Genomic DNA, 14,473 nt, shown 5'->3' with positions numbered 1-14,473 from the left:
TCACCCACTCACCCAAGCAGACATCCACTCACTCACCCACTCACTCACCCACTCAGCCATCCATGGACTCACCCACCCACTCACTCACCCACCCAGTAATCCACTCACTCACTCACTCACCCACTCACTCACCCACCCAGCCATCCACTCACCCACTCACCCAAGCAGACATCCACTCACTCACCCACTCACTCACCCACTCAGCCATCCATGGACTCACCCACCCACTCACTCACCCACCCAGTAATCCACTCACTCACTCACTCACCCACTCACTCACCCACCCAGCCATCCACTCACCCACTCACCCAACCAGACATCCACTCACTCACCCACTCACTCACCCACTCAGCCATCCACTCACCCACTCACCCAACCAGACATCCACTCACTCACACACTCACTCACCCACTCAGCCATCCATGGACTCACCCACCCACTCACTCACCCACCCACTCAGGCATCCATTGACTCACTCAATCACTTACCCACCCAGCAATCGACTCACTCACCCACTTTCTCACTCACCCAGCCATCCATTGACTTACCCACTCACTCACTCACCCACCCAGCAACCCACTAACTCACCCACTCACCCGCTCACTCACCCACCCACCCAGCCATCCATTGACTCACCCACTCTCTCACTCACCCACCAAGCCATCCACTCATGCACCCACTCACTCGCTCACTCACCCACCCAGCCATCCACTCACTCACTCACTCACCCACTCACCCACCCAGCCATCCACTCACGCACCCACCCACTCACTCACCCACCCAGCCATCCACTCACTCACTCATTCACCCACCCACCCAGCCATCCACTCACTCAATCACCAACTCACTCACTCACCCCTCCATCCATCAACTCATGCACCCACTCACTCACCCACCCAGCAATCCACTCACTCACCCGGTCACTCATTCACTCACCTACCCAGCCATCCACTGACTCACCCACTCACTCATCCACCCAACCATCCACTCATTCACTCACTCACTCACCCGCCTATCCACTCACTCACTCAATCACCTACTCACTCACCCTCCTATCGACTCACTCACTGACCCACCTATCCACCCACTCAACCACTCAATCACCTACTCACTCACTCACCCTCCTATCCGCTCAACAACAACCGCGATTCGCCACTAAGTGGCGGTGACGTCACCACGATGCTTGTGCCAGGCCATGTGCACCTTGAGGCCACGTGAAGTGTCGAACGCCCGCTGGCAGGAGGTCACGGGGCAGACCCAGGTGCCATGGGTCGACTGACTGAGATGACTGAGATGACTGGCTGATGCACCACCTGTGCCCCCTACTGTGCCAATTTGCTGAGCTTTAGCCACCCGGCGCTTCGTTCATTGTTGTGAGCGTCGCTCCTCCGCCCTCCGTTGTTGTTGAAGGGCGACTACCTCCAACTGCCCAGTAGCATCCTTCACGAGCCTCCTCCACAGAGGCCGATCTTGACACCGCTGGTACCAGTCATCGGCAAGTCCACTCAGCTCCACGTCCTACTGTACCACATCACTCCATTTCTTCTCTAGCCCGTGCTGCGCCCGCTTAGCCCCCTCAATCCGGCCAAACAAAAGCTGTTTTGGCATGCGGTGGCTGGGCATGCGGGCTACATGACCCAGCCAACGCAGCCTTGCCTGCCGGATGAGCTCACCGATGGGACCTTGCCCAAATCTTTCAAGGATTTGTGAGCTCCTCACACAATCCAGCCTGGTTAAACCCAGGATGGATCGTAGGCAGGCTAGCCTGAATGTTTCTAACCGGCGAAGATGTTCCATTAAGGGGGTCCACGTTTCGCAAGCGTAGAGAAGGGATGGAATGACCGTGGCCGAGAAGACCTGAAGCTTAGTGCGGAGTGACAGACCAGGTAGCTTCCACACAGCGTTACGCAACCGATGAAAAGATATTGCCGCTCGACTGATTTGGAGTGAGACCACTGCTTTTAAACTGGAGCCGGTCATAAGCAAACTGCCCAGGTATGGGAAACTCTCCACTCTCTCCACAACTGCCCCATCACCGATTGGGAGTTGTGGGAGTGGAGTGTCCGATGGTACAAAATACCCAGGCAGGTGCTTAGTTTTGGTGGGGCTGATGGTAAGGCCCCATCTCTTAGTGGCACGCTCCAGTCTCAGCAGCGTCTCCAACTCCTCCTCTGAATGAGCAGCTATTACCAAATCATTGGCATACATAACATGTTTGAGCAATAGGGAGTCATCCCTTGACCGCATCCGGGCATCGATCAGCCTCCCATTATATCTGTACCAAATGAAAATTTCCCCGGTATAGCTATTGAAGGCTTCACGAACTACGTAGTCAAAATAGATGTTAAATAATGTGGGAGCAAGAGGACATCCCTGTCGCACCCCAAGGTGTACAGGGAATGGCTCTGACTTCCAGCCACATAGTTTTACCCGGGCCCGCTCACCATCATGAAGGTCCTTAATGATCATGAGCAGGGGGTCAGGGACTCTAAAAGCATGAAAAACAACCCAGAGCCCAGGCCTGCTGATGGTATCATAGGCCTTGACAGGTCAATAAAGCAGAGATGTAGGTTTTGTTGGAATTTCTTACAACTCTGCTGTAGCAGACGGATAGAAAATATTGCATCTATGCAGGACCGCCCTTTCCTGAAACCGCATTGGGGCTCCCTCCGCAAGCCTCTCCTCAGCGTGCCTGGCAAGGCGATGTTGAATAATCCTTGCCAGGACCTTTCCCGGCACACTGAGGAATGAGAGGCCCCTGCAGTTGTTACAGTCTGTGCGGTCGCCCTTCTTAAAGAGGGGGACCACCAGGGCATCCTTCCAATCCGGCGGAACCCGTTCAGTGGTACAGACTGTTGTTATGATGTCATAGAGGGCAGTCTGTGCACAAACGCCACCGTCCCTCAGCATTTCGCTTGGAAGATCATCTCGGCCTGGTGCCTTTCCTGGTCTCAGATTCCGGATCGTCTTCAGTACTTCCTCAACAGATGGCACCTCAGCTAGCCACTCACAGGGGGTGACTTCTTACAATATTTGAGGCACCGCAGCCTCAGCAAGGTCATCCCCACTTTGTGCGACGATGTTTTCCTGGCTGAGGGATTCCCCCTCCCCCAGGACCTCACATAAATGCTCAGCAAATCTGCAAACCTGTTCCTGGGGGTCGGAGATTGGATCACCGTTTTTTCCCCTAATGATGGTAATCGGTGTGGCGCTGCAGGTTACTTTATTGATGGAGTTAAATATAGATTTGTGATCACGGGCCACTGAGGCAGACTCCATATCCTCAGCAACCCGCGACCACCACCCATCCTTGCAGCGCCTCACGGCTCTCCTAACCTCCGAGCGAAGGCTGCGGTGAGCCTCCTCATTCTCTGATGTGGGATTCTGTAGCCGATGACAGTGGGCCTGTCGCTTTTTCTCAACTATCCTGAACACCTCCTCCGTCAGCCAGGGTCTCTGGGGAGGTCTGGACCGCGTACCCAAAGCAGCCATTGCAGCTGCATGAGTCACATTACTAAACCTCGCCCATTTACCCTCGACATCAGGAGGAGTGGGGGACGATGCCAACCCCAGCCGCAAGCGAAGATTAAATTCTCGCTTGCAACTTTCATCAGCTAACTGAGTCCATGCCACTTCAGGTTGGAATGGGGTACTGGGTGTCCACCCACCACCAGAGTGGAAGAATGGCAGGCGCATCTTAACGATGACAAGTCGATGGTCAGAGGGCAGATCAGCTCTACGGTAGGTCCTGGTGTCAAGGACATGGGCTCACATCCGCTGGTCCGTCACTATGTAGTCCAGCAGATGTTCTTGCTTGGACCCGGCATGCATCCATGATGTTGTGTGGATGCGCCGATGCCGGAACAGCGTGTTGGTAATTACAAGCCCATGGGCTGCACACAAATCTAGCAGCCTCCTACCGTTGTTATTGAGCTGATCTGGCCCATGCCCTCCAATCACTCCAGATCAGGTGCCAGCATCATGACCAACTCCGGCATTGAAGTCACCCAACAAGATGACTCTATCCCGAGTTGCCACTTTAGCCAGCACCTGTGACAGGAGGTGATAGAAGACATCTGACTCATCGGCTTTGCCCGCATCCCTCCACGGATGTTCGTCTTTGGTGGGGGCATAAGTAACCACGACCACCACTACTCGCCTCCGGTTGATGGGAAGGTGAGCCCAAAGTAGCCTGGGGCTTACAGCTTCCCACAACTCACCGCCACGCTCCCACGCCCCCTTCATTCTTTTGTTCAAAAGAAGAGCCACACCCTGTTGTTTGGCAGTCTGCTGCCCCGAGTAAAGGACTGTCCACCCCTCATGGTGGCAAGAGCCAGAGCCGGTCCACCAGACCTCCTGAATGCCACAGAGATCCAGGCGGTACCGGTCCAGCTCCCAACAGAGGAGTGGCAGCCTCTCCTCCGCAGTGAGCGTTCGAACATTCCACGTGGCCACACGAAGTGGCTTTTCGTTGTTTCTGGAGGAGCCCCGAGGGTAGAGATTCAATCTCCTGGCTCCGCCAATTGGGGTTTGGTCAGGAGACGTCATAGACGCCTGTCCCCCCGGGGCCTCCAGCACAAGCTTATGAGTTAGATATTTTATACGTGGTCAGTGGTAATTAATTGAAGGTGGAGGGGTTACCAGCCCCTTGCACTCGTCCAGAGCCCCCGTTTAGCCACTGTGGTGGTCACAGACGCCATGAGGGGAGAGGCCAATCGGAATTGGCCCTCCCCCCACAGCACTGTCCACGACAGAGTTGCCCGTTCCGCAAAGCGAGGAGGTAGGGGGTTGTTTTGCCGGACCACTAGCCACTCACTCACTCACCCACCTATCCACTCACTCACCCACTCAGTCACCCACCTATCCACTCACTCACTCATTCACCCACCTATCCACTCACTCACCCACCCACTCACCCACCTATCCACTCACTCACCCACCCACTCACCCACCTATCCACTCACCCACCCACTCAACCACCTATCAACTCACTCACCCACCCACTCACCCACCTATCCACTCACTCACCCATCCACTCACCCACCTATCTACTCACTCACTCACTCACCCACTCAGTCAGTTTCCCACTCACTCACACACCCACCTATCCACTCACCCACCCACTCACCCTCCTATCCACTCACTCACCCACTCAGTCACCCGCTCGCCCGTTCGCTCACGCGCTCGCCCACTCAACCGCTCGCCCGCTCAACCACCCGCTTGCTTACTCGCTCACCTGCTCGCCCACTCAACCACTCGCCCACCCGCTCAACCACTCGCTCACCTGCTCGCCCACTCAACCACTCGCCCACCCGCTCAACCACCCGCTCACCTGCTCGCCCACTTAACCACTCGCCCACCCGCTCAACCAAGTGTTCGCTGCCCGTGTCTCTGCGCAGCTCAACTGCTGTGAACATTCCTCCCGAGACCTCTGCCCCAATGAGAAGAACTTACCGGTTTGTGCATGTAACTTACTTTAGGGGGTGGGTGGGTCAGTGGGTGAATTGGTGGGTCAGTGGGTGAGTGAGTCGGTTGGTGGGTGAACGAGACGGTGGGTGGGTGAGTCTGTGGTTGAGTCGGTGGGTGGGTGGGTGGATGGGTCAGCCGTTGGGTGTGTGGGTGAGTGGGTGAGTCTGTGGGTGAGTGAGCGGGTGAGTGGGTGGGTGGGTGAGTCAGTGAGTGGGTGAGTCTGTGGGTGGGTGGGTGAGTGGGTGGGTGAGTCTGTGGTTGAGTCGGTGGGTGGGTGGATGGATGGGTCAGCCGGTGGGTGAGTCTGTGGGTGGGTGGGTGAGTCTGTGGGTGAGTGAGCGGGTGAGTGGGTGGGTGAGTCAGTGAGTGGGTGAGTCTGTGGGTGGGTGGGTGAGTGGGTGGGTGAGTCTGTGGGTGAGTGAGTGGGTCAGTGGGTGAGTGAGTCGGTTGGTGGGTGAACGAGACGGTGGGTGGGTGAGTCTGTGGTTGAGTCGGTGGGTGGGTGGGTGGATGGATGGGTCAGCCGGTGGGTGTGTGGTGAGTGGGTGAGTCTGTGGGTGAGTGAGCGGGTGAGTGGGTGGGTGTGTCTGTGGGTGAGTGAGTGGGTCAGTGGGTGAGTGAGTCGGTTGGTGGGTGAACGAGACGGTGGGTGGGTGAGTCTGTGGTTGAGTCGGTGGGTGGGTGGGTGGATGGATGGGTCAGCCGGTGGGTGTGTGGTGAGTGGGTGAGTCTGTGGGTGAGTGAGCGGGTGAGTGGGTGGGTGAGTCAGTGAGTGGGTGAGCCTGTGGGTGGGTGGGTGGGTGAGTCGGTGGTTGAGTCGGTGGGTGGGTGGATGGATGGGTCAGCCGGTGGGTGAGTCTGTGGGTGGGTGGGTGAGTCTGTGGGTGAGTGAGCGGGTGAGTGGGTGGGTGAGTCAGTGAGTGGGGGAGTCTGTGGGTGGGTGGGTGAGTGGGTGGGTGAGTCTGTGGGTGAGTGAGCGGGTGAGTAAGTGAGTGGGTGAGTCTGTGCGTGGGTGGGTGAGTGGGTGGGTGAGTCTGTGGGTGAGTGAGTCGGTTGGTGGGTGGACGAGACGGTGGGTGGGTGAGTCTGTGGTTGAGTCGATGGGTGGGTGGGTGGATGGATGGGTCAGTCAGTGGGTGAGTCTGTGGGTGGGTGGGTGAGTCTGTGGGTGGGTGGGTGAGTCTGTGGGTGGGTTAGTCTGTGGGTGGGTGAGTCTGTGGGTGAGTGAGCGGGTGAGTGGGTGGGTGAGTCAGTGAGTGGGTGAGTCTGTGGGTGGGTGGGTGAGTCTGTGGGTGAGTCTGTGGGTGAGTGAGCGGGTGAGTCTGTGGGTGAGTCTGTGAGTGGGTGAGTGGGTCAGTGGGTGGGTGAGTCGGTGAGTGGGTGAGTGGGTGGGTGAGTCGGTGGGAGAATGAGTCTGTGGGTGAGTTTGTAGGTGAGTCTGTGGGTGAGTCTGTGGGTGAGTGTGTGAGTCGATGGGTGGGTGAGTCGGTGGGTGGGTGAGTCTGTGGGTGAGTGAGTGGGTGTATCTGTGGGTGAGTGAGTCTGTGTGTGAGTCTGTGGGTGAGTCTGTGGGTGAGTGTGTGGGTGAGTGTGTAGGTGAGAGAGTAGGTGAGTGAGTGCGTGAGTATGTGAGTGAGTGTGTGAGTGACTGTGTGGGTGAGTGAGTGGGTGAGTCTGTGGGTGAGTGAGTGGGTGAGCGTGTGGGTGAGTGTGTGGGTGAGTCTGTGGGTGAGTCTGTGGGTGAGTGTGTGGGTGAGTGTGTGGGTGAGTCTGTGGGTGAGTGTGTGGGTGAGTCTGTGGGTGAGTGTGTGGGTGAGTGTGGGGGTGAGTCTGTGGGTGAGTGTGTGGGTGAGTGTGGGGGTGAGTCTGTGTGTGAGTGTGTGTGTGAGTCTGTGTGTGAGTCTGTGTGAGTGTGTGTGAGTGTGTGTGTGAGTCTGTGTGTGTGAGTGTGTGTGTGAGTCTGTGTGTGAGTGTGTGTGTGTGTGTGAGTCTGTGTGTGTGTGAGTGTGTGTGTGAGTGTGTGTGTGAGTGTGTGGTCCGGCAAAACAACCCCCTACCTCCTCGCGGTGCCGGACGGGCAACTCTGTCGTGGACAGTGCTGTGGGGGGAGATCCAATTTTGATTGGCTCCTCCCCTCATGGCATATGTGTCCACCACAGGGGCTAAACGGGGGCTCTGGACGGGTGCGAGGGGCTGGTAATCCCTCCACCTTCAATTAATTACCACGAAACCACGAGTTAAACTGAAATATGTAACTAATAAGCTTGTGCCGGAGGCCCCGGGGGGCCAGGCGTCTATGACGTCTCATGGCCAAACCCCAATTGGCGGAGCCAGGAGATTGAATACCTACCCTCGGGGCTCCTCCAGAAACAACGAAAAGCCACTACGGGTGGCCATGTGGAATGTTCGAACGCTCACTGCGGAGGAGAGGCTGCCACTCCTCTGTCGGGAGCTGGACCGGTACCGCCTGGATCTATGCGGCATTCAGGAGGTCCGGTGGACCGGCTCTGGCTCCTGCCACCATGAGGGGTGGACAGTCCTCTACTCGGAGCAGCAGACTGCCAAACAACAGGGTGTGGCTTTTCTTTTGAACAAAAGAATGAAGGGGGCGTGGGAGCGTGGCAGTGAGGTGTGGGAAGCTGTAAGCCCTAGACTACTTTGGGCTCGCCTTCCCATCAACCGGAGGCGAGGAATGGTGGTCGTGGTTACTTATGCCCCCCCCGAAGATGAACATCCGTGGAGGGAAGCAGGCAAAGCCGATGAGTCAGATGCCTTCTATGACCTCCTGTCACAGGTGCTGGCTAAAGTGGCCCCTCGGGATAAAGTCATCATGTTGGGTGACTTTAATGCCCGAGTTGGTCATGATACTGGCACCTGGTCTGGAGTGATTGGAGGGCATGGGCCAGATCAGCTCAATAACAACGGTAGGAGGCTGCTAGGTTTTTGTGCAGCCCATGGGCTTGTAATTACCAACACGCTGTTCCGGCATCGGCGCATCCACACAAAATCATGGATGCATGCCGGGTCCAAGCAAGAACATCTGCTGGACTACATAGGGACGGACAAGCGGATGCGAGCCCATGTCCTTGACACCAGGACCTACCGTGGAGCTGATCTGCCCTCTGACCATCGACTAGTCATCTGTAAGATGCGCCTGCTATTCTTCTACTCCGGTGGTGGGTGTACACCCAGGACCCCATTCCGACCTAAAGTGGCCTGGTCTCAGTTATCTGATGAAAGTTGCAAGCGAGAATTTCATCATTGCTTGCGGCTGGGATTGGCATCGTCCCCGCCTCCTCCTGATGTCGAGGGTAAATGGGCGAGGTTTAGGACTGTGACTCATGCAGCTGCAATGGTTGCTTTGGGTACGCGGTCCAGACCTCCCCAGAGAGGTGTTCAGGATGGTTGAGAAAAAGCGACAGGCCCACTGTCATCGGCTACAGAATCCCACGTCAGAGAATGAGGAGGCTTACCGCAGCCTTCGCTCGGAGGTTCGGAGAGCCGTGAGGCGCTGCAAGGATGGGTGGTGGTCGCGGGTTGCTGAGGAGATGGAGTCTGCCTCAGTGGCCCGTGATCACAAATCTCTATTTAACTCCATCAAAAAAGTAACCTGCAGCGCCACGCCTATTACCATCATTAGGGGAAAAAACGGTGATCCAATCTCCGACCGCCAGGAACAGGTTTGCAGATTTGCTGAGCATTTCTGTGAGGTCCTGGGGGAGGGAAAATCCCTCAGCCAGGAAAACATTGTGGCACAAAGTGAGGATGACCCTGCTGAGGCTGCGGTGCCTCAAATATTGGAAGAAGTCACCCCCTGTGAGTGGCTGGCTGAGGTGCCATCTGTTGAGGAAGTACTGAAGGCGATCCGGAGTCTGAGACCAGGAAAGGCAGCGGGCAGAGATGATCTCCCAAGCGAAATGCTGAGGGAGGGTGGCGTTTGTGCACACACTGCCCTATATGACATCATAACAACGGTCTGGGCTGCTGGACGGGTTCCGCAGGATTGGAAGGATGCCCTGGTGGTCCCCCTTTTTAAGAAGGGGGACCGCACAGACTGTAACAACTACAGGGGCATCTCACTCCTCAGTGTGCCGGGAAAGGTCCTGGCAAGGATTATTCAGCATCGCCTTGCCAGGCACGCTGAGGAGAGGCTTGCGGAGCCCCAATGCGGTTTCAGGATAGGGCGGTCCTGCACAGATGCCATATTTTCTGTCCGTCTGCTACAGCAGAGGTGTAGGGAATTCCAACAAGACCTACATCTCTGCTTTATTGACCTGGTCAAGGCCTATGATACCATCAGTAGGCCTGGGCTCTGGGTCGTTCTTCGTGCTTTTGGAGTACCTGACCCTCTGCTCACGATCATTAAGGACCTTCATGATGGTGAGCGGGCCCGGGTAAAACTACGTGGCCGGGAGTCAGAGCCATTCCCTGTACACCTTGGGGTGCGACAGGGATGTCCTCTGGCTCCCACATTATTTAACATCTATTTTGACCACGTAGTTCGTGAAGCCTTCAATAGCTGTACCGGGGGAATCTCCACATGGTACAGATATAATGGGAGGCTGATCGATGCCCGGGTGCGGTCAAGGGATGGCTCCCTATTGCTCAACCACGTTATGTATGCTGATGATTTGGTAATAGCTGCTCAGTCAGAGGAGGAGTTGGAGACGCTGCTGCTGAGACTGGAGCGTGCCACTAAGAGGTGGGGCCTTACCATCAGCCCCACCAAAACTAAGCACCTGCCTGGGTATTTTGTACCATCGGACACTCCACCCCCACAACTCCCAATCGGTGATGGGGCTGTTGTGGAGAGAGTGGAGAGTTTCCCATACCTGGGTAGTGTGCTTATGACTGGCTCCAGTTTAACAGCAGAGGTCTCACTCCGAATCAGTCGAGCGGCAATATCTTTTCATCGGTTGCGTAACGCTGTGTGGAAGCTACCTGGTCTGTCGCTCCGCACTAAGCTTCAGGTCTTCTCGGCCACGGTCATTCCCTCCCTTCTCTACGCTTGCGAAACGTGGACCCCCCTAATGGAACATCGTCGCCGGTTAGAAACATTTAGGCTGGCCTGCCTACGATCCATCCTGGGTTTAACCAGACTGGATTGTGTGAGGAGCTCACAAATCCTTGAAAGATCTGGGCAAGGTCCCATCGGTGAGCTCCGGCGGGCAAGGCTGCGATGGCTGGGTCATGTAGCCCGCATGCCCAGCCACCGCATGCCGAAACAGCTTTTGTTCGGCCGGATTGAGGGGGCTAAGCGGGCGCGGCACGGGCTAGAGAAGAGATGGAGTGATGTGGTACAGGAGGACGTGGAGCTGAGTGGACTTGCCGATGACTGGTACCAACGGTGTCAAGATCGACCTCTGTGGAGGAGGCTCGTGAAGGATGCTACTGGGCAGTTGGAGGTAGTCGCCCTCCAACAACAATGGAGGGCGGAGGAGTGACGCTCACAACAACGAGCGGAGCGCCGGGTGGCTAAAGCACAGCAGGTTGGCACAGTAGGGGGCACAGGTGGTGCATCAGCCAGTCATCTCAGTCATCTCAGTCAGTCGACCCTTGGCACCTGGGTCTGCCCCGTGACCTCCTGCCAGCGTGCATTCGACACTTCACGTGGCCTCACGGTGCACATAGCCTGGCACAAGCGTGGTGGTGACGTCACCGCCACTTAGTGGCGAATGGCGGTTGTTGTTGTTGTTGTTGTGTGAGAGTGTGAGTGAGTATGTGAGTGTGTGTGAGTCTGTGTGTGAGTCTCTGTGTGTGAGTCTGTGTGTGAGTGTGTGAGTGAGTGTGTGTGTGAGTGTGTGTGTGAGTCTCCGTGTGTGTGTGTGAGTGTGTGAGTGAGTGTGTGTGTGAGTGAGTGTGTGTGTGAGTGTGTGTGTGAGTGTGTGTGAGTCTGTGTGTGAGTGTGTGTGTAAGTCTGTGTGTGAGTGAGTGTGTGAGTGAGTGTGAGTGAGTGTGTGTGTGAGTGTGTGTGTGTGAGTGTGTGTGTGAGTGTGTGTGTGTGAGTGAGTGTGTGAGTGAGTGTGTGAGTGAGTGTGTGAGTGAGTGTGTGAGTCTGTGTGTGAGTGTGTGAGTGTGTGAGTGTGTGTGAGTGTGTGTGTGTGAGTGTGTGTGTGAGTCTCCGTGTGTGTGTGTGAGTGTGTGTGTGAGTCTGTGTGTGAGTGTGTGAGTGAGTGTGTGAGTGTGTGTGTGAGTGTGTGAGTGTGTGAGTGAGTGTGTGTGTGAGTGTGTGAGTGAGTGTGTGTGTGAGTCTCCGTGTGTGTGAGTGTGTGTGTGAGTGTGTGTGTGAGTCTGTGTTTGAGTCTGTGTGTGAGTCTCCGTGTGTTTGACTCCCCCTGTGCTTGCAGAACTGTAACAGCCGCATCGACGACATCTTCTCCCAGAGGGTCTACATCATCGCCGCTGTCGGCATCGGCTTCAGCGTCATGATGGTGCGTTACGTCATCATCGTCATCGTCGTCATCATCATCATCGTCGTCATCGTCGTCATCGTCATCGTCGTCATCATCAACATCGTCATCGTCATCGTCCCCCCTGTACTTCCCACTGCGCCCCCTGGCTGCTGTTGTGCCCCTCCCCCACCACAGGTCGCCGGCCTCGTGATCAGCGCCATGCTGTGCGGGGCCATTCGGCAAGAAGCAAACTCCGACTAGCAAGTCACGTGGGCACCGTGACGCAACCCCAGGTGACGCCCTCCCCCACCCCCTCCCACCCACCCCCTCCCTCCCACCCCTCCCACCCCTCTCACCCCTCCCACCCAACAAACCCCCCACCCCCTCCCTCCCACCCCCTCCCTCCCCCCCACCCGCCCACCCCCTCCCACTTCCTCGTTGTTGTTTTTGTTGTCGGCTTGCAGGCGGAGTGGAAGGGAGGTGACGGTGACCATGGGATGAAGAACGCCTCGAGCACACACACAGCGTGTACACACACACACAGTGTACACACAGTGTACACAGTGTGTGTGTGTGTACACACACACACACACAGCGTGTACACACACAGTGTACACACACAGTGTACACACACACAGTGTACACACACACAGTGTACACACACACAGTGTACACACACAGTGTACACACATAGTGTACACACACACAGTGTACACACACACACACAGTGTACACACACAGTGTACACACACACAGTGTACACACACACACAGTGTGTACACACACACTGTGTGTGTGTGTACACACTGTGTGTGTGTACACTGTGTGTGTGTGTACACATACAGTGTACACACACACACATTGTACACACACAGTGTACACACACAGTGTGTACACACACACAGCGTGTACAGACACACAGCGTGTACACACACACAGTGTACACACAGTGTACACAGTGTACACACACACACAGTGTACACACACACACAGTGTACACACAGTGTACGCAGTGTACACACACACACAGTGTACACACTGTGTGTGTGTGTGTGTACACTGTGTGTACACACACACACACAGTGTACACACAGTGTACACACACAGTGTACACACACACAGTGTACACACACACAGTGTACACACACAGTGTACACACACACACAGTGTACACACACACAGCGTGTACACACACACACACAGTGTACACACACACAGCGTGTACACACACACACAGCGTGTACACACACACACACAGTGTGTACACACACAGCGTACACACACACAGTGTACACACACACAGCGTGTACACACACACAGTGTACACACACACACAGTGTGTACACACACACAGTGTGTACACACACACAGTGTGTACACACACAGTGTACACACAGTGTACACACACACACAGTGTACACACACAGTGTACACACACACACAGTGTACACACACACACACAGTGTACACACACACACACAGTGTACACACACACACACAGTGTACACACACACATTGTACACACACACAGTGTACACACACACAGTGTACACACACACAGTGTACACACACAGCGTGTGTACACACACTGTGTACACACACAGTGTACACACACAGTGTACACACACAGTGTACACACACAGTGTACACACACTGTGTACACACACTGTGTACACACACAGTGTACACACACAGCGTGTACACACACAGCGTGTACACACACACACACAGTGTACACACACACAGTGTACACGCACACACAGTGTACACACACACAGTGTACACACACACAGTGTACACGCACACACAGTGTACACACACACAGTGTACACACACACAGTGTACACACACACAGTGTACACACACAGTGTACACACACACAGTGTACACACACACAGCGTGTACACACACATAGTGTACACACTATGTGTGTGTACACTATGTGTGTGTGTGCACACACATAGTGTATACACACAGTGTGTGTACACACACAGCGTGTACACACACAGTGTACACACACACAGTGTACACACACACAGTGTACACACACACACACAGCGTGTACACACACACACTGTGTACACACACACACTGTACACACAGTGTACACACACACACAGTGTACACACACACAGTGTGTGTACACACACTGTGTGTGTGTACACACACTGTGTGTGTACACACACACAGTGTACACACACACAGTGTACACACACACAGTGTACACACACACAGTGTACACACACACAGTGTACACACAGTGTGCACACAGTGTGCACACACACACAGTGTACACACACACACACAGTGTACACACACACACAGCGTGTACACACACACAGCGTGTACACACACACAGTGTACACACACACAGTGTACACACACACAGCGTGTACACACACACGTAGGGTCCCAGCGGGGGGATCGCCTGGCACCACGGGTTTTCATCCGAAGGGCCCCTAGCGGGTCGCCCCACGGTTTCCCGGTTCCAGGAGATTGGCCGATCCCCCCTCCCCCCCCCAACAGACCAACTAACATTACAAACGGCTCGGGGTGGACTTCCCCTCCGGGTGGACTTCCCCTCCGGGTGGACTTCCCCTCCGGGTGGACTT

At 55.5% G+C, this 14,473-nt stretch overlaps 1 long non-coding RNA gene across 1 annotated transcript in view; it reads left to right on the top strand.

Annotated features, from left to right (window-relative positions):
• Window positions 1-12,462, top strand: part of LOC116958585 (uncharacterized) — a 12,748-nt gene extending 286 nt beyond the window's left edge. The window contains exons 2-5 of the long non-coding RNA XR_012931190.1: window positions 5,400-5,456; window positions 11,817-11,900; window positions 12,057-12,154; window positions 12,326-12,462. This is a non-coding gene — a long non-coding RNA (uncharacterized LOC116958585). The remainder of the gene's footprint in view (window positions 1-5,399; window positions 5,457-11,816; window positions 11,901-12,056; window positions 12,155-12,325) is intronic.
• The last annotated feature ends 2,011 nt before the right edge of the window (window positions 12,463-14,473 follow it).

This window comes from Petromyzon marinus, chromosome 80 (assembly GCF_048934315.1).
Source record: "Petromyzon marinus isolate PM22_M1 ecotype Great Lakes invasive population chromosome 80, UKy_Petmar_22M1.pri1.0, whole genome shotgun sequence".
NCBI lineage: Eukaryota > Metazoa > Chordata > Hyperoartia > Petromyzontiformes > Petromyzontidae > Petromyzon > Petromyzon marinus.
This window is presented reverse-complemented; position numbering and strand designations above follow the sequence as displayed.